Genomic DNA, 27,375 nt, shown 5'->3' with positions numbered 1-27,375 from the left:
GGAACTTTGTGGGAGTTCACTATTGTTTATAAACAAGTTGATTACCAGTCAGATCATTAGAAGATTATACTGAAATGATTTTAGAATTTGAAGTGGAATCATGACAAGATGTCTGTCTACTAGCATTGAGATCAAGATTATAATTTTGGATGTATTTCACAAACACTATTCCTCATGCTTCAGGAATCTCGATCACGGATTTCACCCCATGTTGAAAAATACCCCAATCAATCAAAACAACAAGTTGATAGAATGATGATCCAGACATTCAACAAGAAACCATTGAATATCAATACATAGTTATTTAATGTGGGGTAATGAATTTGAATTTAATGAAGCAAAAAACAAGATCTAGACATTTTTGCAAAGAGAGTTGTGCGATGAAAAACCTCGTGGAATGTCAGGCTTTGGGGAGATGTGAGTTGGATAAGGCTGACATTGATTTTTAAAGTGAATACTGCATTCACACAAGACATCAGATATAAGCCAAAAAGGCAAAAACCCAACATGTAAAGGCAACTTCTCCTATTGCATATGCATCTCATTAATTTCCAACCTCCCATCTCAAATTATGACAAATTGAAATTAAATCTGTACATACTCAAAGATAGCATAAATAAAAGTAACAAAATTTTTATCCTGGGAGGGTAGTACTACAGGTTTAACGATTTGTACATTGCCACCAGAATCAGATTCTCCCGCCGGTCTATTAACATTTCAAAACCACCAACATTATTCAACTTCCCCTTTTTTTTACCGCGATAATAATAATAATCACCACTTAAGTCAACAGCTCAAAGCTTCGTATTTCACGGAATCGGACGGTTGAAACCAGCCTGCGCCAGCAGATTACCGACCACCGCAATATCCCTGCAGAAAACGCCTTGAAAAACTGAAGGTGGTGGAGTTTTGATGGCCTTGCTTTCCTCCGCCACCGCCATTGGCGGAGGCTGCTGAACGGCTACGACCTTCTTCCTCTGTTTCTCCGCGGCCTCTTCATCCAAAATTGTCGACATTACACTAGTGTATCCCCTCTGGACCAACCTATACAGCAACAAGGACGACATTTTTGCCCGATCACGGACAGAATCGATATCTTTCTCATCCGCGAACTCGCACCTCTCTATGAAACTCGACGATTTATCCGGCTTGTGTTTGAGCGTGAGCAGGAGATGAGCTCTTTCAAGCTCTGATCTCGAACACCCTCTTCTCAATCCGATCAATGCGTAGTAATCCACATTCCGGTTTCTCCAGCGGCAACCCTCTGCTTCAGCTGCTGAATTTTGGTTGCTAAAGAGCACAATTTGCGGAATTTCTCTGTATTGAACGCTCTGCCGCTTCCAAATGGGGCCGGAGCAGTTTCCTATCTCGAAGGATTGAGTTGTAGAGCAGTTTCAAATGCTCCAAATCATGGAGGCTGTCCGGCAAGCATCGGATGGTCTCGAAAGGCCGGCTCTAATGGTGAGGGCGTCGATGCACGAGGTGTCGAGGGCGAGGGCGCGATGCAGTCGGCGATCGCCTCCGCGATCCTGCCAGCCGAGCGGAAGGCAGTAGCACGGTGGACGTAGCACTCTGATAGGAACCCCTGGGGTGCGCCACGGCAGGCCGTCAGTATCTTGGAGAAGTGGCGGATGGCCTCGGCATAGAGTCCGGCGTCCAGAGCGGCGATCGCGGCTGTCTTGCGGCGGATGAGGAGCTTGATGTGGCAGGGGGTGGGAAATGCTCTCGGACTCTGTCTTCGGCGGAGTCTGGGGCTGGTTGCTGACCAGAATCTCGCCGGAGCGCGGGAACTTGTTAAAGGAGAAGATGTCGTCCGAGAGGGAGATGCTCTGGCGGCGGAATGCGGCGGTGGCGATGCGCTTTCCGGTCTGGAGGAGCACCATCGCCTCCTCCATTAAGCCGAGGTGGCAGCAGGCTTGCCCCAATATCAGTACCTGTTTGATGAAATGCGTCAGATAACTGAGTCGGTTCAACTCGATCAAACGAGTGAACAGATTGATTGATGAATTTGATTATTTAAATCAGGTTATGAAAGTTCGTCGTTGGCAAATAATCTGGACATAGATATCGACGAATTTGACTTTTACGATAGCAACATCACGAATTAATAAGGAGTGAATTAGGTGAAGTTTCATTAATTGCGAACAGCTTGCTTCGCGTAAAATTCAAGCATCCATCACAACCATAATGATTCAACATTAAACAATGATATTATTAGAGAGAAGGAGATGAAGGTTCGACGAATTTACCTCCATTGCCCTTCCTTGTCGACGTTTTTACAGAGCCCTGCCATCACCTTCTTCTTCAAATCAGAGACGGAGAAACACTTGAAAGCCGTCTCGTCCCCACTCAGTGAGTCGCCGCTGGAGGAGAGGAGCTTGACTCGCTCTCTCGATAGCTGAGTCGACGAGTTGTCCGACGATGCGCTCGACGACGAATCGTCAGAGGCGACCGTTTTCAAGCTCAGGATATAATCCTGCAGCATATCCGCCACCTCCTTGAACCGCCGGAGGTACAGCAAACACCGCGCCTTCTGCTCCAGCGCAACCTCCATGCGCGGCGCCAACGCTAGCGCCGCCTCCAGGATCCCCAACGCCGCCGTAATCTCGCTCGGCTCCTGCGTCGCAATCAACATTCTGGCTTCCTCACGTATCTATCCACAATCTGCAATACATTTGCAGCGATTCATCAATATCTCCACTCCACCACATAATCAACACCAAATAATAATAATAATAATAACGATTGAGAGAGGATTTAATTCAATTTTGCGATACCTTTTTGTTGGTGAGCCACCAATGTTTCTCTCTCCGCCGGCGAAAGACGGAGACGCGACAGCCATCGATGGATTGCAGTAATCAACCATTAAAAACTGGAGTATCTTCTTGTTTAAATGTGGGTGAAAAACATAGTACTATCCAATCCAATCCGAAAATCTTCCCTCTCACGGCGAGGAGAGGTGATTTGAATCAGAGAGAGGGATTGGAGAGAGAGAGATGAGTGAAGAGGAGAGGAGGGGGAGAAGAAGGGCTTTAAACAAGAGATGCCAGCTTTGACCTGAGGAAGCTTTGATCTCTCCCTTCATCGCTGGCGTCCAGATTCTCTCTCTCCCAACTTTTAGAGTGAGAAACCTATATTACTATCTGTATCTACGCGCTGTATCTGTTTATTTTCATTTTCTAATTATTTAACTTTTTGGAATTTTATTATAATTAATTCTTCAATTTCATGAAAATAAACTGATGAGTAGTTTGTACCTAATGATACGATATTCGTGCTGTGTATTGCCTCGTTGGAGGTGAATATTCCGAAGTTTTGAGTTTAATTCGTTTGCTAGTTAGAATCGTTCAAATTTAATTTTCTATTAATTACAACATTTTTTAAGTATAATACTATATAGTAGTACTATATTCAATGTTCTTCCTTTTGCTTTTCTACATCTATCAATATTTTATTCAAATCTATTAATTTCTTTTGTATATAGATTTATTTGTTTAGTGGTAAGGTTTTGTAGTACTCCATCTTCTAATTTGCATTTTAGTTTCCAATTTTATACTATCGGTCTCTGAATTTTCCATGATTACTACTAGATACTTATAAAATATTTTTAACTATGCAATTTTGTATACATCAGTCATGTCGTATTTTCAGTGTTATATTTCACTTTGCATTAATTGATAAGTAGGTCACATATTCTATTAATCTACTTCATATATTCTATTATAGAATCAATAAAAAAAATTGAAACTCATATTCCACTAATTTTTCAATTCATTATTTTTTACATTTTTAAAAACTCTTCTACACTAAATGTAACTCCTACGAAACAGAGGAAGTACTAAATCGGGCTTTGTATAATTTGACTCATCTAATACTTTGTACAACTAAGTATAGTAATAAAATCATTGGTGGTGTAAAAATATTGAATACTTTTAAAGTAGATCAATAAATAAATCCAGTCCTAGTTAAGTCGAAGTTTATTTACTTTTCGAAATTGGTATGCAAATAAATTTTGTTTAGGTCAAATTCGGTTCTTAAAAATCAAAATGTTGACATTTCATTTTCACTACTAAATAAAGGAAACATGGAATAGTACTTTGACCGGTTAAAATACTCGTGCGTCTGTTCTTAGTTAAGCTATAATTGCATTATCTACTTGCAACATTATTTTAGTGCTTATTATTAAACTTAAACTACTTATAAAAACTTAGTATTTTTAAAAAAATATGCAAATAGAGACACAATTATTTGCGTTGAATTTTTAAAAAAATAACTACTATTATTAATTAAGGACGCAAAATAATATCCTTAAGTTGACGAAAAATTATATCAATCTTTTGTTTTTTCTATGACATTTCCATTTGAATTCCCTTATTTTAGTTGCGACATTAACAATAAACATATTTTTAAAGCATTGATATATATTTACAAACACAAATTAACATTTTTAATTATATTAAAAAATGTCATTAGCCTTTTTTATAGTGAGTTTAGTCTATTTCAAAATCGTATGAATCTTAATAAATAAAGTATTAGAAACACAGTAAATATATATAATACCATTAACACATATTACAAATTCAATCAACTCAATCATCATATAGTACAAACTTAATCATCATATTTATTGAATGCAATCAATATATTATCAACAATATATACAAACTTAATCATCATATATTACAAATTCAGTTAACATCCTATAATAATATAATCAACATTTTGCACATACTCAATCAACAAATTTTACTATAATACAATATGCATATATACTACAAACTCAGCCTAATATATAGGATATATATAGGTGTGTTAGTCCACCACTCTTAAAATAACATCATACATCATTTTTATCAATCATTTGTAACGCTATTAATAATAACCTGTCACGCGAAATAAAAACAAACCTAAAAAAGATGCAAGTAATAGTATACACTATACAATCATTTTCACTAAATAATATCCTGACAACTATATAGCAATCTATAGATTTTAAGCAGTAGCTTATAATATCATGTCAACGTGTATAATCATTATTAAGAGTAAGTCATGTCATTTTAAGAAGGTCATTTTAACACAAACCTATATAACTAACTAAATCAATATATATACTATGTATATAGAATACAACCAGCACAGTAAATTATCTATGTAGATATGTTCAATTAGAATTTTATTAGAATCTTCATAAAATTACTTTTAATATGTATTTTTTTAAATCCTTTTAAATTGAGAGAGTTATAATAATTTTTTAAAAAGATTTTGGAAGAAGAAATTGGTCTCTACAATTAATTTTTAAATGATGTCTGTTATATTATAATATTATATAAAATATGTTGCTATAATTGTAGAAGAATTGGTAAATTGTGACACACTGCCACCGGTATCGGCCTTTATATATTCGGATTTCGGAGTTTCAGACGATGAAATTATGAAATTGGTTTCCATAAATGTAATAAAAGAATTAATACTATATTTTATTAAAATTTACTAAGCTCATTGAATATAGAGTATAAATCTTGAAGTCTGTATACGATCTTATTAAGCAAATAGAATATAGTTCGAATTTGTACATAAGCTTATTATGCTTGCTGTATTTTGGTAAGCCATTTTCTTTACATCTATAATCTATTAATCTGATGAGATTAATGTTTTCTATCGGTCTATAAGAACATTATCAATAAAATTGTACCAAAATTACTTCTAATAAAAATATTAGAATTCTCATAAAATAGAGAAAAGTAAATAAAGATAGTAGTAAGCTACTAGTATAAAATAGCATTAGTATTGTTGCAGACTACAGTGTATTGCGCCACGTATCACAAAGATTAACATTGCAAATGTTTTAAAGACAATTAATAAATAAATTTAATAAAATCAATGAATGGATGCACTAACAACTAACCATATATATGTGTACTGTGTGTTTCACAATAATGTAATTGGAAAAAAAAAAAAAAACTTCTACTAACTATCTAGACGTCGAGATATTAGGATTGTTATGATAATTGATTACATCATTAAAACGTCTCAACCAATTGACCGGGAATTGCATTAACATCAATTATTTTCCTCTACTTAGCAATTTTTCCCAAAAAAATTATAATTGAATTAGAAACCCGAACTTGGTCAACTTTCCAAATACATATAAAAATTAATATCATTGAATTACAATACTAGCGATAATGGTTAGTAGTCAAAAAAGCACCATATCTTCTCTTTATTTTTTCAAAAAGTTGAATTGATACATAAAATTTTTTATATTATAATCATACCAAGTGCATTTACAATATTAACTTTCTTATTTTGTTAACTTTAATTCATCAACGAATTTATTAAAAATATCAACATAAATTTATGTTTATTTTTTAAAAATAAGTTGACATTTTAAATATTAATATCAATACAATGTATTTAATTAGTACTACTATCAATTAAGTTTTTATTGACATAGAAAATCATCGGAAAAATATTTTTAATACACTATATTTAAAAGAAATTTTTTGCAATTTAAAAAAAATTAAAGCAAGATCCCACTTTTTATCATCACAGTACTATATAAAAAAATCACAAATGAGGAGATGCCAATAAGGGGAAGAAATTGAGTATTTTTACATTTTATTATTCAAATATCATACCATCCACAAAAAATATTTATCATTTTTCATAATGCTCCGTATAAAAAATATAAAATAAAAAAAAATACAATAGACTAATTTTAAAAAAAAAGTGAATCGTCAAATTGGAAAAAAATTTTATATTGACGAGGCCTGAAGAAAAGAAAGTATTCCCCAAGTCGTAAACCACAAGAATCATGCCCTTTTCCTTTTTCTTTTTTTTTTTTAATCCCTAATTTTTAAAAAAGCTCCTTTCCCTTTACGATGGGTTCTCTCTTTTTCATCCTTTGCTTTAAATTTCACCCAAATTGATTAATGAGTGCACATGATTTGTAGTGGATATAAGGGTGAAAGCCATATGGCCTTGTCTATCTCTTTAAAAATTTTGTCATCTACAAATGGGTTTTATTCATGGTATGGTGTGTTGATATTTGATTAGGACATATTTCATGTTTTACACTATATAGGAAATTCTGGGGGAACTTTTATGGTTGAATTTTAAAAGTGAGAGGAGACCACATTTTTTCATAATTTAAAAACCCCAAATTTGCATGTTTATTTATTACTATATGAATTCTAATGTAAACAATTTAAATAAAATATTAAATCAGCATATAAATGACAAAAAAATTTGGGACTGGATAAAGAGGACACATATTTAAATTCTAATTTTTCATAAAGGAGGTAAATTCACAACCCGTGGGGTGGGGCCCACCCCCCCATGCCACATCACTAAATACACCATGCAAACTTCCACGTGGCATGACCGATTAATGGTCCCACGAACTTCGCTACCATTGGTACTTGGTAGGGGGAAAATTTTAAAATCTAATCTAAATGCTCAATTTTATTCTTTACTTAACCTTTTTGGAAAAATATGACATTTTATTATTATTAAAATTGTCTGAACATTTAAAGCATAAAAAATGTATGCTTAATTTAGATGATATCATAAAAATATCTCTAATCATAAATTTTAATTTTAGAAATCTGCATGTCACGCCCTTTAAGGGGTATAGATAGCTATGTTATTGCATCTCCACTAGTTGTTTAAGATATTTTTGCGACATTTTGTAAATTTTAAATGTTAAGTGCTAATATATTACGTTTAAATTGAAACATTCTTTTTTTAAAGCCTCCTCCCGCCTTTTAAAAAAGACTCCCACCCCCCGGGAATCCGCTTTTTCCCCCGACATCGCCGAAAATTTCCCAAGGGGGGGACCGGTGGGGAAAACCGCGCAATTGGGGAAAATTTAAAGCCGAAACCCCCAAAAAACCGGAATCGCCACCAACCCGGGGAAAAATCCGGCGATAAAAATTTTTTTTTTAACCCTATAAATTTAAAATTTAATAATTAATTTAAAAAAAAATTTCCCCCCATTTTTTTTTTTTAAATTTTTGTCTTTTAATTTTACCGTGTTTTAAAACAACAACTTTATTACTATTATTTTTCTTGTTTATAAATTAGCTAGCTTTATTATATACAAAAATAAAACAATTAAATTAGTAATGATGTAAAAATGAAATATTGAGTTAAAGGGGGAAATAAGGAAAAACCATCGGAATCTTTTAAATGGGTAAAAACTCATAAATTTTTCCCCATACGACGCTACAGGGAAAATGGAGAATGGGGAGGAAAAATTGGGACGCTTTAACAACAAAAGTGTTTTTTCTTTTAAAGGTTACTAAAATTTTTTTTACTAAAATTTTTTAAAACTGGAATAAATCACCTACATCCTTTAAAATTATTACAAAAAAAAGATTCCGGCTATACTATAATTTTGTGGGGGTTGAGAAAAGATCTACAGCTGTCTAATAATTTAAATGCTAAATTAAAAATAATTTTCTTATAGCTCTTTCTTATTGAGGTATTGATAGAAAACATATCTTTCAGGTAATTCTAAATTGGACATTATAATATACTGCAAAATTATGTTAGTAGTTATTAACTGGTAAATATAACCAAGAATATCGATGCAATTTATTAGTAACAGTTACTACTATCTCTTGTATTTGGGATCACACATGTTCTATCTGAGGGTGCATTTTGAGAAGGGGTGACTTACAAAAAACAAAATTCAAACTCACTACTTTTATTCATGAGTCATTTTTTGCACTAATATTGATAAATACTCTATAGCCCCCTCTAAGAGCATCAGTAGCGGTGGCGTCCGGCCTTCCGTCCGTCCGTCTGCTGCTGCGAGCTGTCCATAGGTGCCAGCGGCACGACACTGCTCTTAGCTAAGAGCACGTCCGCTGAGCAGCCCTACGTGGCGTATTCTTATTGGCTAACGGCTAAATTTGATTTTTTTATTTTTATTTTTTTTTAAAATTCAAAATTTTTAAATAAAAAAAATATATTTTCCCACTTCCCAAAAAATTATATCCGTTTTCTACCCACTTTTAATTTATTTTTCAATTTTTTCCCCCAAAATTCACATTTTCATCTATAAATACCCGCACTTCAACACAAAAAATTCCCATAACACTTTAATTATAGGAATTTTTAATTTGTAGGATTTTAATTATGTATTTTTTTATTTTCTAGAATTTCAATTATGTAATTTTTATTTTTTAGGATTTTAATTATGTAATTTTTATTTTTTAATATATTTTTTATAATGTAAAAATGTTTTTAGTAATTGAAATATTTAAATTGAATAATAGAATAGTGGGACCCTTGAGCTTGTCCTTAGCGGAAGAGCACGGATGTGGGTGTTGTGCTCTTAGCTAAGGATAAGAAGTAAAAGTGGGTCCGGGCCCACCTCTGTATTCTTAGCTAAGAGCACGGATGGGAATGCTCTAAAATTAGACATTTTGGAGATAATAAGGTTTTTAATATGAATTTAGTAAAATATAATAAAAAATTAAAGATAAATACTAATAATAAAAGTTGTGTTAGTAGATAATCCAAATAATTATTTGTGTAATATGTTAAAATTTTCAAAAATAAAGTATGAAATAATTTGGATGTACGGACTAAAATAGTAATTAAAAACTATTTTTTCGGAATGGAGTACGTATAATTTTATTCGAATAAACAACTTATTATTGACTATTGAGTTCATAATTATATACTACAAAGAAGCAAACGATGTGATATAATTTGCCAATATTTAAACTCATTTCATTATTGGTTTACATTTCAAATGAGTAATTTGTAGGCAAGAAGACCCCAATCATGCGCATCACCAAATATTGCTTATCATATCCTTTAATTTTCTCCTATGAAAAAAAATGATTCCATCATCACCTCTCTCTCTCTCTCTCTCAAAAACGCGCACACACACACTCTTACTTAAAGCGAATTAGTGGAGGTTGACTAATTTGCAACAAAATTGATTTGTAAAGTTAGGTCATAATTTAAGTAGTGCTAAAGTCTTTTGCCTTTATACATTACGTCTATAATTAATACTTTATTGTTGGATGGTTTGTTGTCCATGTTTAAAGTTTAATAAACGCTTCTTTTATTTAAGAATGAGATTGAAAGTTGGAAGAATGAGATTAGACAGACTTTGAAGACACATAGTTCACTATAAGAACGTTTTGGTTCACTTTGCATTGTGAACTACTCCCTTCGTTCCAGAAAGATTGTCCCATTTCTTTTTTCACACTCGTTTTGCAAAAATAATGATAAATAGTTAAAGTAGAGAGAAAGTAAAGTAAAAGAGAGAATAATCTAGAGAATAGTCTTACCTACATTATTCTTTTTTTTTATTTTACTCTCTTTCAACTTTACCTATTATTATTTTTGCAAAACGAGTGCAGAAAATTAACTGGGACAATCTTTCTGGGACGGAGGGAGTAAAACCTTATAGCGAACTAAAACGCCCATATAGTGATCTCAATGTTTTCAAATCTAAAAATTTTAGAACCCAATCTAAGACTTCCACTTTTTATCTAGTATGGTGGAAATTTGGTCTATAGTTAAACACTAAATAGGTACTACAATACTCAATAGATATAAATTACTATAAATATATGAATGAATTATAGCACATTGTAGATTATATGAAAGTTTAACATCATCACGCGGATTGTGAAAGCATGAATGTGTGAAGAACGTCTTGATCGAATTCATTACCGTTCCTTTTTAAGATGACATTGCAAATTATGAAAGTACAATTTACAATGCCTTTGCTTTAAAATACAAATGCTACTAATTTGTCGACACTTATAATAAAAAAAACAGCTAACATGCTTACAAGTTACATCCAAAATTTAAAAGTGATATTTAGATCTCATATTCGCATTTCGCAGGATGGGAGAAGCGAGCTGGGAGATCCGGTAACAATGCGCAGGGGTAGGGCGGGCAGCGATAGTGCTAATGTTGTCCTTAACATGCCACTTCTACGTGTCATCATTGTGGATTCGAGCACATCATCACCATAATTCAACGACCCATTTCAATGATTACAAATCGATGACCGGCACAACTCAGGGTGTGGTCTAGTTATTGTTTGTCTTCATCTGACTTTTTTTTCTTGCTATTTTTGGCTATCACGAACTTACCCCAACCTTTGCCTTAAATCAACGAGTCAGTTTGTTTTAGGTATATGGCGTTGCGTCAATATAAGGCATTGTCCGGTAGATTGACTAAATCATGTTCGCTTTATATTTTCTAACTATTGCCGACTGGCGCAGCATATATAGGTCATATTTAAATCCTCCAAAACTATCAGCTGACACAGTTTAGGGCTATAATTTTGTTATTAACTAATTGCTATGTGGTTTGCCTTTTTCTTAGTTTTTGTGGTTTTCAAATCCTTAGTTGCCTTGTTTGAGGTAATTGGCTTGGTTTTTTATGTGACACTGTTTGGACATAATACGTGTTAGGTCTTAGGAGACCAATACGTTTTCTGAAGGAGATGAGGATGCATGATAATGTTATGTACTTTTTTGTTGTTTGGTATTTGTGTGTCTATAGCCCTGTGTTGGTTGCTCTTTGGCTACAATATATTAATTTTATGTTGTTTAGATTGTCATCAATTTAATAAAGTATGATTACAGTGTTGATAAAAGTATATTCATGATCCTAGTGTAATTTAATTGCCACGCGTCTTTGATGCACTTTTTATTTGCACTATAAATACCTGCAAGTATACAGAGTAGGTATAGTATAGCAAAAGGTTAGTACCGGGTATCGAACACGGGGAAGATGTACACAAAGTGTCTATCTTCTACTAGAACTCAATTACTATCTGGAGAAACAAGAATTTTTGGAAACTTTTGAAAACAGTAAATATTAAAAACAGTAAACAACTAAATGCAAGCAAATCACGGAGAGAAAAGTATAGAGATAAGGGGAATTCCATGGATGTGCTTTCACTTTTATGGTTATACAAATTCCAAACTACAATACCCTAGCACAGTTAATACTTTGAAAGGACGAGTCACCTAGCTTATGCTCATGCGATACAAACGTTGATTACTAACATTAGGGTTGTCAATCCTAACACGTAACTCCAAAAAGCTCCTAAGACCCTTGAAAAGTCCTCACTCTCAATTAACAGTGCCGTTTTAAAGGAAGCTAACTGTAGTGTCTACTAAGTGGATCTAACTCGCTAGAACTCTGTCACAGTTATGAAGCAAGTTGTATTGAATCATACATAATTGTGTCACTCAATTATGAAGCATCATGATTAACTTAGGGAAGAAACAAAGTAAAAACAAAACGGATATTAAATAGAAAACGGAATTGTATAACCAAAGTTGCTACTAACACATCCCTAGAATCCTATGAGTTTAGTTACACATGACTGAATAAACTAAAAACATAGATTGAAGGGAAAGCAATTTGAACATAAAACTAAAGCAAATAAAACCCGTAGGTTGAATCCTTGTCGTTCTTGATGTTCTTGAAATCCTTCTCCAACTCCTTGCACAATTGAAGTACTCTAGCTTTTGATCTCTATGAATGTTGCAAGTAGTCACTCTCTTTCTCTATGAATGTGTTCTTGTTGTGTGAAACTCTTTTTTGATGAAGCTTGAGGTCCTATTTATAGGGGAAGATTATTCCTCATCATAGAAGGAAAAGATCTTCAAAATTTGGTAAATAAATATGCACATTTCTCACAAAACACGTCAAAATACCAAAATGTATAGAATATGCAAATAATGGACATGTAGAGTGATTTTGATAACAAAAACGGACCAAATAATGGCCTTAAAACAGTGCAAAATCCGGGCGTATCACCATACATATGTTTTCTACAGTCATTCTAACAGCTATTCAAACAAGCATAAACTATGTCAATAAAATTATGTCAACAACTATTCAACAATCATACAGTCTGTTATTATAGCTATGTCAATAGCTATTGACTTACTACTACAACCATACATATGTTTTCTACAGCCATCCTAATAGCTATTCAAACAAGCATACACTATGTGAATAAAATTATTTCAACAGCTATTCAACAATCATACAGTTTGTTATTATAGCTATGTCAATAGTTGTTGTATAAAATGTCAATAATCTTAAAAATTTAAACAAATCCATCTCTTCTGATTCTACCATCACTTATCAACAAAAAAATTCAGAAATCGAATTCATAAGAAAACAAATGCAGATGTGTTTTAATTCACTAAAATCGAAGTAATATACTTAAAATTTGAATCAAATTCTTAACCTGAATCAATTACTTAAAATTTAAAAATTCAAGCTTTCACTACTTATGACCAATCAAAATATCAAGAACAAACACTTTCCTGAAACGATCTGTGAAAATAAATTTCAATTAAGTGACAAAATAAACCTCAAATTTTCCAATGCCCTCAAGAACCAGGTCGCAATGAAAGATTCCTAATTACTACCAGATCGCCTACAAAATTTAAAAGAAATGTCGAAAAAGTAAATGTAGAGACTCACCACTCCACTATCAGCTAAAAACATTTCAACAAAATCACATAAACAAACCTAAAAAGCAGAACACAAATTAAACTAATTAAAAAAGGAGAAAAGACGATCAGATTTTATTCTCAGCAATTGAACATCAGAAAACCAGGGCATTGCACAAGAATCATCAGACAGTTCCAAATCAAAATGACTACACAAATAATTAAAAAGAAGACATATAACACGGAAAAAAAAATCGAATCTCTAACTTGAGTGAAGAAAAAAAGTGAAAGTTCGAGCCAAAACTGAAAGTATCAATCGATGAACAGGAACGGAAATGTAGAAACAACGCTAGTCAAATCCACTTCTCCGTCTTCATCTCTCACGATCTCCGCCGATTTGGAATGCCGATTCTCTTCGATCGTTGCTTCAGCCGATTCAGCTACAATCGGCGCTTCAGCCGATTGTCTTCGATTTTGCTCTTCGATCGTCATTGCAGAAAACTGTTCGATTTTGCTCTTCGATTTTGAAGGTCTACGAATTGAAATTTGAAGATCAGCAGATTTTTCAGCGAGATTTTGAAGGTTTTCGATTTTGCACAATTGTGTGAATTGTATGAAGATTTGCAGATTTGCAGATCTGAATGTCGTCGAAATTAGAAAATGATTTGAAATACAATTTTATGTTTTCCTCCATTTTATTAATAAAATTACAATTATACCCCTTTGTTGACATAATGTGCTAACTGTTGACATTTCATGAATCTTATGGATTAGTGGCCCATATTGCATCTCAATTCTCAATTAAGGTAAATAATCTTAACCTAACAAGACACTATATATATATATAATATATAGGAATGCGATCAAATGAAAACTCTAAATATTGTACAAACTCGAAACTATGATCTGGACCATAGAAAAATGTCAACAGATCACAAAAAAACATCGAAAAATGTCAATAGAATTTCAATGGAAGTCAATGATTGATATTGTGTTGATATTGTGTTGACATTAAAATCTTGAAATTTTACACTGTGTTGATATTGTATTGAAACTGTGTTGAAGCTGTGTTGAGGAGTTTTGAGTTTATACAATATATAAGTTTGCATTTTATCACTACCCTATATGTATATATATATATATATATATAGAAGAGTGATCAGTGTTTAACTAATTTTAAGTGTATAACTAGAGAACAAATCTCAGCCACACATCTTAATACTCTAAATTAATCTTATGGCTTAACTATTTTTACATATTTTAATTAAAAAGTAATTAACAAGGGCATTTTTGGAAACCATAATCTATGGGAGATTCACGCTTCATCCAGATTCACACAAAATCATCTAGATTTCGGCGACGCTCTCCTCCGCTCCGCCACCGATAAACCTCCATGCTCGCGCCTCACCTTCTCGTGCTCCTCTTCCATCTCCTACAACTTCATCTCCATCTACGCATCACCAGCGTCTTGCGCAACAACAAGAGAATCCTCTTCTTCCTCGACGGAGTCCATCGCTTCAATATGGCGCAACAAAACTTATGCAGATTTGCTACAATCTCCATCGCTCACGCTCTTGTTCATTGTTCAACAATCACATCTTGCAAAATCTTCATCTCAAGAGCTGATTTCCTCATCTTAATTGTCGATTTCACGAACTGCTATATCACTTTTCATCGCAAGAGCTGATTTCTCCATCGTCAGTTGTTAATTTCACGATCTGCTATATCAATTTTCATAGCAGAGCTGATTTCTCCATCGCTAATAGTCGATTTCATGATATGCTAATTTAGTATTTCATCGCAAGAGTTGATTTTTCTATCTCATGAATTTGTGAGACGATCAAAGATGGTGCACTGTAAGACAAAATTGGTTCACTTTACCTTCATTACAATTCACTCGTATAAATGCATATGAAGCATTTGTTGATGTTAGTATATAATGAAATATGTTTTGAGTGCTTAAACATGTAATCACAATATACTACACTATAAAGACAATACACTTCACTCTAAAGGCAGTATACTTCACTATAAAACCCATACAAAATCGTACACACAATATACTTCACTATAAAGTCAATACAGTTCACTATAAATACGATATACTACTTCACTATAAACATGCATCACAAACACTTCACTCTAAGCACATTTTACTTCACTGAAATGATAAAATAGTGCACTATATGCATGGATCACAAACACTTCACTCTAGCCATTGAATACTTCACTCTAGCCATTTTAGTGAAGTATATTAAACATATAGTGATATATATTGTGCATATAGTGAAGTATGTTTTGGATGCCTTATAGTGTACTGATTTTTCATTTTAGTGAAGTATATTGAGCATATAGTGATGAATATTGTGCATATAGTGAAGTATATTCTGCATGCCTTTGTAGTGTACTGTTTTTTCATTTCAATGTAGTACATTGAGCATATAGTGATGTATATTGTGCATAGTGTACTGTTTTTCCAATTTAGTGAAGTATATTTGAGCATATAGTGATGTATATTGTGCATATAGTGAAGTATATTCTGCATGCCTTGTAGTGTACTGTTTTTTCATTTCAGTGAAGTATATTGAGCATATAGTGATGTATATTGTGCATATAGTGAAGTATGTTCTGCATGCCTTAAAGTGTACTGTTTTTTCATTTTAGTGAAGTATATTGAGCATATAGTGATGTATATTGTGCATATAGTGAAGTATATTCTGCATGTGTTTTAGTGTACTGTTTTTTCATTTCAGTGAAGTATACTGAGCATATAGTGATGTTTCCATTTTAGTGAAGTATGTTCTGCATTCCTTATACTATGAACCAAATATTAATGTAAAATATGAACAAACTATTTAATGTAAATGAACTAAATAAATTTTACAGTGAACAAAAGAGACACATGTTATGAATTATATCACTTTGTACAATTGTTCATGAAATTTGTTGAAGTTCGCAATCATTTTTTCCACATCTATGTCCATATGTCTACTACAATCTTCAATCATAGAAGCCAAAGTTTCATTCATGATCTGCTTCTGCTGTTCTATGTCTTTCTCTCCGTCTTTCATTAAGTATACCTGCAATTTTCGAAAATGTTAATAACATCATTCGTTATAAAGGCAAAACAATTCATTGTAAACAATATATACATCACTATTAGCATAAAACACTTCACTATAAACACAATATACTTGATTCAAATGGCAAATGGTAAACCCATACTTCACTATGAACACAATATACTTCACTCTAACACTAGATTACTTCACTTCTAAGCATGTTTTAATTCATCGAAATGGAAAAACAAAGCACTTTAAGCATGGATGACAAACACTTCACTCCTAACCATGAAATACTTCACTTTAAGCACATTTTACTGTTAGGTTTGGTATACTTGAAAAGCATGTTTCGAGCAAGTTTCGCTCGAATAGAATCTTGCTTGTATACGAAAAACTCTATGATCCACTTTTGGTCCCGATTCAAGCATTATTCGAAAGTAGCCTCAAGCATCCAATAGAATCACTATTCTTATTACATCGTGGTTTGTTTACAAGCATTTATAAAGATTGCTTTTACAAACATTTAAATGTATAAGAAGCTAAACAAAGTCTAAGTCTTTTCTTTGGGCTTAGTAGGCTTGGTTGTATGCTGTCCACTTTAAGGTAACACAATCGGTTCTATGCAAAATGCTTTGCAAAAGAAAAGAAGAATTTCATAACCCAGATGAAGTTTAGACTACCTATCGTGAAAGGTTGCAATGTCATCCGATTATTTCCTAAGCCTTTCCAAATAAGATGACGTTTGGTGTGGTATAGCAATCGAACGGATCTACCGAATGTTAAGACGTGGTTCTTTATGCTATCTACCGTAAAGACTAGGTCTTGATAAAATACTATTTCTTAATCTACATATGTTAGCATTTGAGCATACGGTATTGATTATGCACAACTTTGACTTATCAAATGGTGCGGGATTTTCGCAACCCAATAATCCTGATATATTGGGTAGTGGTGATTAATATCTAGCGGTGAGGATTGCTATTGTGTTGAATCGCGCACGAGTGAGTCTCGCTTGATAATGTCCTCAAGAGGAGCTCGAACAAGGTTTTATTATTCTGAAAACGGCCAGTTGGAGTTTTACTACTCTATGAATAATAATAAGTGTTTCTTGCTAAGTCTATAATAAAATGTTAATTAATTAAGTCCATAGCGCATTAATTAATTAATGGACATTTATATCTTAAGCGCGAAAATAAATAATAAACAAAATGAATCCGGATTACTTATAATTTCGGATTTGGATGGGGAGTGCAATATTACTTCGTAGTGGCTGCTCGTAATATTCCAATATAAGCTTGTATTAAATTGTGAGTTCAATTTAATTAGTAAAAAGCTAATTGGAGGAGCTCATATCCAAAACCTTCCATAGATCCTCGACGGGCACAATATGAACTTAATATAAATAGGAGAATAAATGAGAGTAAATATTATTATTCTCATAATATAATTTCGTTCATTTTCTCTAAAGGAGGACGGAATTTTTTATTTGATTTTCTCCTCCGTGAGAATTTCGCTCCTCCTCCGTGAGGAATTCGTCTTCTTTATTCGAGTCCTAGTGTTTCGATAAGATCACCCACACCGATGTCTAATACAGCTCGGAACCGTTAGAAGATTCGTGGTCTAGTATTGAAGATCATCGTGAGAAGGCACGAGCAATCGTCGATTCTTTGGAGAATCAAAATCGGTAACCCTAAACCGTAGAAATCATGTTTAGGATTTATATTTTCTAAGCATGAATTATTTGCGTTCTAGCATGCAATTATCCGTTTAACATGTGAATTGTTTAATCGCATAATCGGTCAAAATAGATCCATGTCTGATTTATTTGTTTTGTACATGTCTTCGTGCAAGGGCTCCTAACCCTAAAGATTTATTTCACCGAAATGATAAAATAGTACTCAATAAGCATGGATCACAAACACTTCACTATAAGCATTAAATCTTCACTGTAAGCACGTTTCATTTCACGAAATGAAAAAATAGTGCACTATAATCATTATACAAACACTTCACTCTAACCATTAATATTTCACTCTAAACACGTTTTACTTCACTGAAATAAAAAAAACTGAGCAATATAAGCATGGATAACAAACACTTCACTCTAACTATGAAATATTTCACTCTAAGCACGTTTTACTTCACTAAGATGAAAAAATAGTGCACTATTAGCATGTATTACAAACACTCCACTCTAAGCATTAAATACTTCACTTTAAGTACGTTTTACTTCACTAAAAATGATTAAATAGTGCATTATAACCATGGATCACAAACACTTCACTCTAACCATTAAATACTTCACTCTAAACGCGTTTTACTTCACGAAATAAAAACGAGCAATATAAGCATGAATCGAAAACACTTCACTTTAAGCATGAAATACTTCACTCTAAGCATGTTTTACTTCACTAAAATGAAAAAATAGCACACTATTAGCATGTATCACAAACACTTCACTCTAAGCATGAAATACTTCACTTTAAGCACGTTTTACTACACTGAAATGATAAAATAGTGCATTATAATCATGGATCACAAACACTTCACTCTAACCATTAAATACTTCACTCTAAACACGTTTTACTTCACTGAAAAAAAAAGCAGAGCAATATAAGCATGAATCACAAACACTTCACTCTAAGCATGAAATACTTCACTCTAAGCATGTTTTATTTCACTGAAAGGAGGCGACAACAAAGTGAATCAAATGAACTTTAGGCGCAGTTGAAGAAGACGGCGACGACATAAAGTTGTCATTTATGAGTGAGAATTGGTAGAGAATTGCAGAAGAGAGAAATCGGTGCATAGTTGATGGAGAATTCGAGCGGAAGCGAAGAATTAATGGAGAATTTGAGCAAAAGAGGAGGATCGGTGGAGAATCGATGGTGAATTCGAGCAAAAGAGATATTGTGCACAAGAAAATTAATCTAAATGAGAGGAATTCAAGTTCTAACCTCAACTTTTTTGTTAAATGATTATTTTACCCCGCCTTTATATAGTGAACCAATTCTTGCTTATAATGAAGTAATTTTTTGGATCTATATTGAAATCCTATGCTGAATTTCAGCCTTGATTTCTTAATTTTGTTGAAATTTGTTCTCTAGTTATACACTTAAGGGAACTTGGCCTATATCACTACCTCTCTCTATATATATATATATAGTCATCTTCTAATGAGTTTAGCCCCTTAATCCCAAATTGAGACTAAATATGGACCCTTTGATCTAAAATCAAAGGTGATATTGAATAAAAAAATATCAATATATTTAATTAACAATCTCACGAAAGGGTAAAATGGACGATTTACATAAAATTCAGGCGCACATTCAATTTCATTTCTCAAACCATTCACTCCACCTTCAACAACCACCCATTCACTCCTTTTCTCTCTCAATCTTCGCCGTTCATCGTTTCTCGAATCTCTCAAAATTTTCTCTCTGAATCTCTCATTCTCATCCCCATTCACCCCATTTTCTCTCGAATCTCTCAATCTTTTCCGTTCATGCATTTTCTCTCTCAATCTCTCAATCTCGTCGCCATTCACATCATTTTTTCTCTCAATCTCTTTCGTCCAAAACCCGATTCACTCTCCAAAACACTATCTCTCACTTCGAATACGAAACATTCAAAACTCCCTTCTCCTGAAGAAAAGCTTAACCTAGGGGATTCGAGATTTTAAGAAAACGACGTAAATATGAAATTTAAACTCTAAAATGTCAATAGAAATGAAACTAATAGATTTATTTTCGTAGAACACTTCAAAAAATGTGCAATGGTTTCCCAAGAAAAAGCTCCCGGGAAACGAAAAGGGATTTTTCAATTGATTTACCCATTTTGATTTTGCATTGCGTTGAGATTTCATATTTCAATGAAGAATTAGTGTTCAAATTTTAGTGATATATGTTTATAAGCTTATGTAGTTGTTGTTTTTGGTAGATTGATTTCTAATTTGATGGGGATATGAGAATATGTATCTTCTTTTTCCGAAAGTTTAAGCTCTAATGAATTATTTAAAGTTTTAATATTAAAAAGTTTTTTGTATCTAGTACAAATATGGTTATTGAGGTAGCTAAATTTTAAATTTTGGATAAGCTATAATATGTTGATGATGTGTAAACTATATGTTGATTTTTAAAAGGGGTAGATGTTGATTTTTAAATTTTTATATTTTGATGATTTGGGGTATAGTGATTTTGGGGAAAAGGTATATGTTGATTTTGGGGAAAGCTATATGTTGATGGTGTTTTAGCTAAATGTTGATAATGGGAAACCCATATGTTGATATTGGGGGGGGAATTGTTGATGATGTCTTAGCTAAATGTATGTTGAAATGGATATTTGGGGAAATTAAAAAGGGGGGAAGGTTGAAATATTTGTCAGGGGTTTGTTTCAAAACCGTCATGGTTTATGTTTCCCAAAAAATTACAGCTGGGGGAAAGATCTAGACCGATGAAAAAAATCCCCAAACTTTGAAAACAATGAGAACAATGTCTTTTGTTAAAAAAATTTAAAAAAACAAAAGCAAAAAAACAAAAAGGGAAAAAAAGGGTTGATGGCGATTTTTGAGAAGAAACAAAAAAGGTAGAAGGGGGAAGAAGTCGAAAAACAAAGGAAAAAGGTGGAAAACATAACATAAAAAAAACTATAAAGGGGGGGAAAAGAAAAAACGAGGAGGAAAAAAAATTTGAACATAAAGAAGAAAACCCAAAGATTTTGTGACTTGGAAATTCCAAATAGTTATGTTGGTTTATAAAACCATTTATTGAAAAAAATAAAATAGTTATGTTGAAATTTTTTAACCCATTTTTGAAAATATCAAATAGTTATTTTGGGAGAATTTATACTCCATTTATTGATAATTCCAAATAGTTATGGGGAGAATTTATACCCCCTTTTTTGAGAATTCAAAAGATTTTGGGAGAATTTATACACCATTTATTGGAAATTTTAAAAAAATTTATGTTGAAAATTCATACACTATTTGTTGAGAATTCCAAATAGTTATGTTGAGAATTTATACACCTTTTTGTTGAGAACCAAAATAGTTATGTTGAGAATTTATACATTTTTAAAAAATCTATAAATTTGTATTGATGTCCATTTTTTTAAATATAATTGAAAATGTAAGCAAAAAGAAATTTTTGAACAAACTTAAAAAGATATGGAAAATAAAATGAGATAACATTCGAAACATAAGAGGAGATTATTATTCTTCCTCCCAAAGGGAAAAAAGAATGATGGAATATCCAAAACAAGGAATTATGTATGCCAAAAAACATAAACAATAGTGATATGAACAACTAATTTACTTTGTTTTTTACTTTTCTTTGCCGAGTTTTCCTTAATCATGATTAACCATTTTATGGCATTTTCCACATCGTTTTAGGGGGTTTTTGGGGCCCCCTTCTTTCCCCCCTATTTAAAGGCAAACCCGGATCCAAGATCCCTTTTCACTTCACCACATTTGGTGGATGAACATGTATAACATCGGCCCCACAACACCCTTTTAGTTCCTCAAATCTCTTCTTGTTCTACAAAACTGGAAAAACAAGAACCATCACCAAAAACGTTTCCCTCCAATTGCAGCTACTAAAAAAACATGTATCATAAAAGAACATCCATCAAACAATTAAATTACTAACGAATATATGAAAAAAGAGCAAATAAAAACGTAAACTTAAATACAAAAATTGAGAAGATGCTTATCGAATGATTTAAAAAATTTAAAAAATAACAACATAATTAAACCCAAAACCTACCATTATTAAACAAAAGACAAAAAATAGCTTTAAAAAGACAATTGCGATATGCAAAGGGAAAGCAAAATAGCTTAAAAGAAGACAATCGCGATATCCGATGAGATCGGCATAAATGGACAAGCAAAAATTTGCTTAAAAAGGGAAAAAAATTGCGATAGGAAAAATGGTCGGGAAAAATTTAATTGGGAAAAATCTATTTTCAATTTTTAACCTTTATCGGAAATATGAATTTAAAGAAAAATCTTGGTTTTAAAATTGAATTTGATATGCGAAAAAAGGGGAAGAGAGAATTTAGGGGGAAAACAAAAACTGGGCGTAATTTGGAGTATTGGAGAAAAAAATTGGGTGGTTTTAAAATACCCCTTTTTTTATTATTTTTAAAATAATAAAAGGAAAAAAAAAAAATAAAATCTAGGCTAAATAAAAGGGCCCCTTTGTTAGAAAAAATGGGCGGGCATGATCGATCTTAATTTGGGGTTAAAAAAATTAGTTAGCAAATGAGCATGTCCATATATATATATAGGTGTGTGATCAAATACTAACTAAGTTAGTATATATATATATATATATATATATATATATATATTTAAAAGGGTGTATTGGTAAATAAAAAATAAAACTAAAACATTTTATATTGGATCTTATGATCTAGGGGGAGATTAATTCCCCTGTCATCTAATGATTAAAATTTTAGACTAATAATGTAGTTTGGATAATAATGTAGCATTTTATTTAATAATGTGGGGTTTTTTTCTTCAATGCGTTTTAGTCTAAAATAATTCCTCGGCAATAATGTAATTTTTTGTATGAAATGTAACTAATCACAACCATCCAATCTAATGACCCAGGTTTGTGATTAGTCCGTGTTTTACACTAAGATTTGAAGGGCCTTAACACCCCCCTATATATATATATATATAAAAAATAGGGGTTTATTCTTTCCCTTTTTCCATTTTTGCCCTTTTTTCCTTTCTCAATCCCACCATCCATTATAAAGATCAAAGGGGCGAAAAAAATGCCTCATAATTAATTTTTAAAAATTTAAAAAATTGAAAAGGGTTTTTGAAATTATTTTTTTAAATTGGTTATGGAAGTTTTTAATCTCTCCCCCCAATCTCACGCATATTTCTCTTTCTTTTTTTCATCGTTTATTTTTTCTATCATTCTCCTTTTAAGAAAAAACGATATTCTAAAAAACAGAAATTTCATCGTTTTTTTATCCTAGAAAAAAACCGGGCTTATATTGGAGTAGTCGTGATAATTTAGGGGTATCTTTACCAATGGAAAAAGGGAAAATTTAAGTATTTAAGATGATGATTACAAAACTGATTTGTTTATATAAATTTCTTTTTTGGTGGAGTTGTTGTTCATTCCAAGGGGTTTTTTGGAGCTTTTTTGGGTTTATTTGTGTTATTAAAAGGGGGTTTTGTGTTTAGATTTGTCGTGTTTTGAATGTTTTGGGCCGAGTTTAATTTTTTCCCAAAAGGGTTTAGCAATCATTGGGGCTAGGGTGTTAGTATTAGGTTATGTCGAGAGTTTGCAGAAAATAAAATGTACGAATATTAAGGTATAAGGGAATTTTTTCGATCAATAATGCAATTTTAAATATAATGTATTCTTTCTTATAAAGATTTCATATATTCCATAATTAATAGATTTTCTCATATTTTTTTTGTTATGATTTTATGTATATTTTTCGTTATTCTTTCCCCGAAATTGAAGGGCCATCGGTGGGGTTCCAAACGTTTAGTTTTTGGGTTTTTCCCCTTTTTTACGATGTGTATGCCCGGGTTTTTTTGGTTTTGATACGGGGGGATCCGATTTAGGAATTGCCCAATTTTAAAAAAGAAAATGGAAAAGGGGAGAATTTTGCGAAAAGGGGAAAGGGCAAATGTTGATGTTTTTTGTTCACGGCTCATTTACCTATTTTTTTTTTATTGTTCTATGTATTCGATTTTGTCATTAATCCATTAATTTTTCCTCATAAATGTACATTTTGTCGTTTTTTTCAATTGAAGACTTTTTTTTTATTATTGAAAAATTTTGGAAAAAGTTATTGTATTAGTTGTGCAATTGACATCTATGGTTTTATATATTTTTTGTGATTAGTTCGTTCTTATATTTAGTTTTATTTTGCATCAATTTTTCATTTTTTTCATGAAATCAACCATTGTTTCGATTTTGTGTTTTTTTTTTTAAATTACCCAAATTTTTAAAAAATAATGTACATAGATTAATTTTAATGAATTTTTTTCCTTTTGAATGGGCCCATTCGATCTGTAATGCAAAGTTTTTGGGTTGATTGTTGAAAGTTTATTTATTCCCCCCAAGGGGTTTTGCAATCCTTTTGGGCTAGGGGGTAGTTTTGGGGAAGTACCCCATTTTTGCCAAAGTGAACGAAATTTTTGGTTATTCCTCTAGGGTTTAGATATCGTTTGAGGGAGAGTTTTAACGATAAACATAATGTACATAAGGGCTTTTGGGAATTGTTATTATTGACTCAAATGGGCGATTATGTTGTTTTTCAATAGGGGAAAGGGAACAAGAAATTGTATAATGGATGAAATTAGATGAATAATGTGGAATGTGCTTATTAATGAACGTCCCCTAAATGTAATGTAACCCAAATTATGTCAAATAAAAAATGTACATCTTTATGAATAATAATGTATGTTAAAGTTTAATAATGGAATGATATTATTTTAATTTCAAAATGTGTCCCAATAATGAACTCCCTTTAATAATTACGTAAGAAAGTTAAGTGCTTGAAATAATGTACAATTAATTTAATAGTGTATATTAACCCAAATAAAAATGTATAATTATTAGAAAATTTTGAAATGGTAGGATTAATAAAATTAGAAACGAAATAAAAAACTAAGACTAAACCAAAACTAGAACTAATAATGTTTTTAGGTACAAGAAAATCAAAATTTCTTCGCCCTTATGAAGCTCTTTTTCCTTGCCATCTCTTTTTTAAAAATTTGACAGTTTCTGAGGTTTATGTCCCATTCATCGCAAGCCCTTTCCCCTGCCCAAGAGGCCTGGGAGCCTCCCTTTTTAGCCCTTTTCCCCCTTGGAAATCGACGGGAGGCAAAGGACCCCTTTTATGCTTAAACCAATCTAACCCTTTTCGCAATAAATGGAAGAAACATCCACCGTTTTGTCAAATATCTAACCTAGGTTTCCACCCCTTTCCAAAATCAATAATGTATCGCATTAATGCACAATACCAATTTTATAATGTACAAAAAATAAGCAAATAATCACCAATGAATATTACTTTTTATCACCATTGATATAGGATTGTGATCAATTGAGATTTTTTATGCTAATTGAGAAATGAGATGCAATATCAGCCACTCATTTTTATTAAATGAGTGGTCCAGAATTTGCCACATAAAAAATATTTTTACATTAATTAATTATGAAAGGGCAGAATGGTAATTTTGTAGAGAAACTCGCGAGAAGATTATGAAAAGCGTATTTCAGCAAACACACCCACACCACTCTCTCTTCTCACTTTCTCTCTCTACAATCCATCAATGGAGTTGATGATTCCTCCGCCTTGGCGTCGATCATCTCATCTCCTTCAATTGCGCCAAACACCACATCCGGATGCCGCTCCTCCTCTTCCTCGTTGCACAGATCACGAAGATTATTCACCGATGCGTACTGGCTCATCGTGCCGGAGGAAGACGCCTCCGGGGAATCCGCTCCGAAGGCATGCACCTGTGGAGACGCCGACATCTCTAGCAAGTGCAGCGGCCGCAACGAATGCACGATCTTCTTCCACTATCCGCCGCCGCCGCCGCTGCTCTTCTCCTTCTTCTCGTCGTCCGATTTCAATCCTCAATTCTCCACATCCGCATATATAGACACACAATCCAGATATATGCAACCTCCTAATTGAGTTCGATTGTCCTCTGTTCATTCTTTGATTCAATCTGATTATAGATTTCCAGATTTCCGTTGGATGCACGATCGACGGCAAGGATCCTAAGGATCTGCAGCAGGAGATCACCGATGGAGACGTCGAGGTTCCTCTCCATTGATCTTCGGATTGGATTTTGTTAATCTAGATTTACTTTTTAAATTTGGTTATAGCTAAATATGATCGAGAGTTTGTTTTCTTATTTGTTACGAATTCAGGTTACGTTTTCGTTTGAATTCCTCTACTCTTGGCATTGTCGTTGAAATGCATCAATAATTTATAATATGAATGATATTCGATTGAATTGGATAGAGAAATGATTCTTTAATTTTGTTCGATTTAAGTTTAAAAATTGAATTGATGAGTTTTGAGATTGTTTTTGCAATTCAATTTGTTTGTTTTGTTATCATCTGCTAGTTTTCTCAATAGAATTAGGATGTTGATTACTACAATTCCCCGTCTCTATAAACTGATGATAATTTTGAAGAACACACTAGATCTGTAGATGCAGCAGTTTTGAAGTTTGCAACTGACTAAATTGATGAAAATGTTATTTTTTACATGAATTATATAGCTCGTTGACATAATAACGTTTGTTGTTGACAAAAATTTTATAGGACGTTGACATAAATTTTATGAAAAATGTTGTTGACATAAATTATATGTAAAACATTGTTGTTGACATGAATTATATGTAAAACGTTGTTATTGACATAAATAATATACGTCGTTTACATGAAAATATTTGTTGTTGACATTAATTATTTGTAAAATGTTATTGTTGACATAATAGTTGACATAAATAAATTTTGTTGTTGATATCGTAGTTGACATAAATAAAGTTTGTTGTTGACATTTTGATATTCTGACTATTGATATGTGAATTATAAGTGTTATTTGTTAGTTGTTGACATTTTCATACGAGTAGTTGACATTCGATATTCTCGGTATTGATATATGAATTGTAAGTGTTATATGTTAGTTGTTGACATTTTCATACGAGTTGTTGACATTCGATATTCTCAGTATTGATATGTAAATTATTGTTGACATTTTAATACGAGTTGTTGACATTCGATATTCTCGGTATTGATATGTGAACTATAAGTGTTATATGTTAGTTGTTGACATTTTAATACGAGTTGTTGACATTCGAT

General features: G+C 32.5%; 1 pseudogene; it reads right to left on the bottom strand.

Moving 5' to 3' along the window:
* Positions 1–510: 510 nt before the first annotated feature.
* On the bottom strand, positions 511–26,034 carry LOC125200271 (annotated as a pseudogene).
* Between the last annotated feature and the right edge of the window lie 1,341 nt (positions 26,035–27,375).

The sequence above is a fragment of the Salvia hispanica genome, unplaced genomic scaffold (assembly GCF_023119035.1).
Source record: "Salvia hispanica cultivar TCC Black 2014 unplaced genomic scaffold, UniMelb_Shisp_WGS_1.0 HiC_scaffold_888, whole genome shotgun sequence".
In the NCBI taxonomy this organism is placed as follows: Eukaryota; Viridiplantae; Streptophyta; class Magnoliopsida; order Lamiales; family Lamiaceae; genus Salvia; species Salvia hispanica.
This window is presented reverse-complemented; position numbering and strand designations above follow the sequence as displayed.